We start from the raw sequence: 2,454 nt of genomic DNA, 5'->3' as shown, positions 1-2,454 counted from the left end.
CAAGCGCCTGGGTCGCTGTCACTTCGCAGGTCAGCCACCTTTCTCCGAGAAAGGAAAACCTCGTATAGCAGTGCAGAGTGCCTTAGGAGAACCGAGAGGGCGATTCGAAGAGCCCGGAGCTGGGGTACTCTCCACAACGGCGACAGGATGCACCTCACTCCCAGAGTCAAGGGGATTGGTCAGGGTGGACGAAAGCGCTTGGGCCCAGACCAGGGAACGTGATCAGTGGTCTGGGCTCTTGGGGCACACAGGGGTGGCCATAGCCCCTGGGTTAGAATGTCAGAGCCCGCAGAGTTATTACCAAAGGCATTTCTTTCTTTCCTTCCTTCCTTCGTTCCTTCCTTCCTTCCTTCTATAGGGGAAGGAAAACCACCTACTATAAACCAAACACTTTGACATTAGAACATTTAATTATTGTAATAACTCTGAAAGGTATATATAATTCTATTTTATAGATGAGAAAACTGAAATTCAGAATGGGTGCTTTGCCCAAGGTCACACAGTTCAAGGTCACACAGTTATTAAAGGATGTTACTGGGCTCCATACTAGTTCTTCTGGACAGGCTCCTGTCCTTGCCCCACCCTGCACAAGTCACATCCCTGGGGTCACACGGTCCCAGAACAAGCTTGTCAGAGTATACCACTGAGCTGGAGCCTGTGGGGCAAACATTCAGCACAGAAGTTCCTGGGTACAATCTGCTCAGCCCTGGGTTTCCTTCTGCCACGCTCCCCCTTCACCCACTAAGCTCTCCCAACATTGGCAGCAGCACCTGTGCCACTCGGAGAGCCCACATGGGCAGCTGGGCTCAGTGCTCTCAAGTGTCTTCTTAAAATTTCCAAGGCTGTTTGCACCAGTTAGCTAGGTGACCTCTAGCTGTCCCCTTCTCTTAAGACTCCAGGTTTTTAAAATGTAAATGAAGAGATTTGGGTTTACTGGGGTGCAGACACTCTTTTGTGATGGAACCGAGCCTTGTCTCCAGAAAGTAGAAAGTCGATAGGTTACTTGGTTTCAAGAATCCTGAATTTCTGGTTGTCCTTAAGGCAGAAGTGAGGACATGAAGGTTGCTCCCAACTGCTTCATGCCTCTGGTCTTCACCACACAGTGGGATCCTGGTTCTATCCCTTCCTACAGATCCTACAGCCTACTCCAAGACACAGGAGGTGCACTATGGGGGCAGTAGGACAGAAGGTAAGGTCACCACCAGCTTAGCTCCAGAGCGAGGGCACCACAGGACTCCTAAGCCTGACCCAGCAGTTCCTATGCTCCAAGTCTCCACTAAAGGAAGAGCTCATTCATGGGCAGACTGTCTTGGGGCTGACCTAGTTTCCCAGCCCATCTTCTGCCCCTCTGGCTGCAAGAAGCCCGGGTCCACCCCTGATTTCCACCTACCACTAGGGGGCTCCTTGCAGCCGGGAGCTCCAGCCTCTGCTGGTCCCAGGCCCAGGCAAGGACAGGGGGCACCTAACATCAGGTGAGAGTTCCTGCGCTTCATGCCCACCCAAACTGGAGATGCAGGGCAGTGAACTCTTTACTTATACAAGGCAGAAGCAGGTTTGGGACAATCTCTGAAGTAGAGTGTGGGGCCATTCTCCTAGATCCCCATTCCACAGTCCTTTGGTGTGTCTACTGTACTGGCAAAGATTTCTCCTGGATCCCCCAGAGAACAGGACACCCCTCCCCCCAAGACTGCTAGGCAGTGTTAGGGGACAGGGGTATCCAAGAATTGATTGTGTAAATGTGTGTGGGGGGTTCATCTTGTCAGTGATGAGTTTGAGGATGTTTACATACATGCAAGCGCATGCATAGTCCTCATTCAATATTATGTGTAGCAACTCATTATCCAAGACATGCAAATGTTGATTGGGCATTTTTATCAAACTCTATTTATGTTGTATTTGCAGTACACCATGGCAAGCACATATACATATACTCACGCGGTCTGGCCATCTAGACCAGACTATATATGCTAAAGTATAATTGCTATATATCAGAAACTCTCTCAGATACTTTTGCCTTCACTTGGGGGATTCCTTAAGTCATCTTCTCTAACAGAAGCTCAAAAATGCAGAGGGAGAGGAGAGAGAGGAAATGAGAGATGAAGAAAGTCAGCCATTGCATTGAACTTTTAGCACTGGGGGTAAATGAGCAAACGATACAATTTTTGAGAACCCCCTAAGGCTGGAATTATAGAAAGATATCTTCCTGTGGGCACTGATGGGGAAATGGGGTTAAAATGTGTCTCTCTGCTCTCACCTCTTCCAATCCCTGTGTAGACCAGGAATACTAAACCAAGTCCTTCATTTCATCTTTTGTACTTGGTGAGGCTGCCACTTTCTCCCTGGCCTTAGGTCCCTCTTGTCTTTCAGTTCTTGGGGGCAGAGAGAGGCTCTGTCCTCGAGTGCTATCCTACGCCAACTTCCTCATCTCACTGGAGGCGCTGCTCCTCTGTTTTT

Source organism: Pteropus vampyrus, unplaced genomic scaffold (assembly GCF_000151845.1).
Source record: "Pteropus vampyrus isolate Shadow unplaced genomic scaffold, Pvam_2.0 Scaffold35, whole genome shotgun sequence".
Lineage (NCBI taxonomy): Eukaryota > Metazoa > Chordata > Mammalia > Chiroptera > Pteropodidae > Pteropus > Pteropus vampyrus.
The sequence above is the reverse complement of the archived record's forward strand: the minus strand, read 5'-3'. Positions refer to the sequence as shown.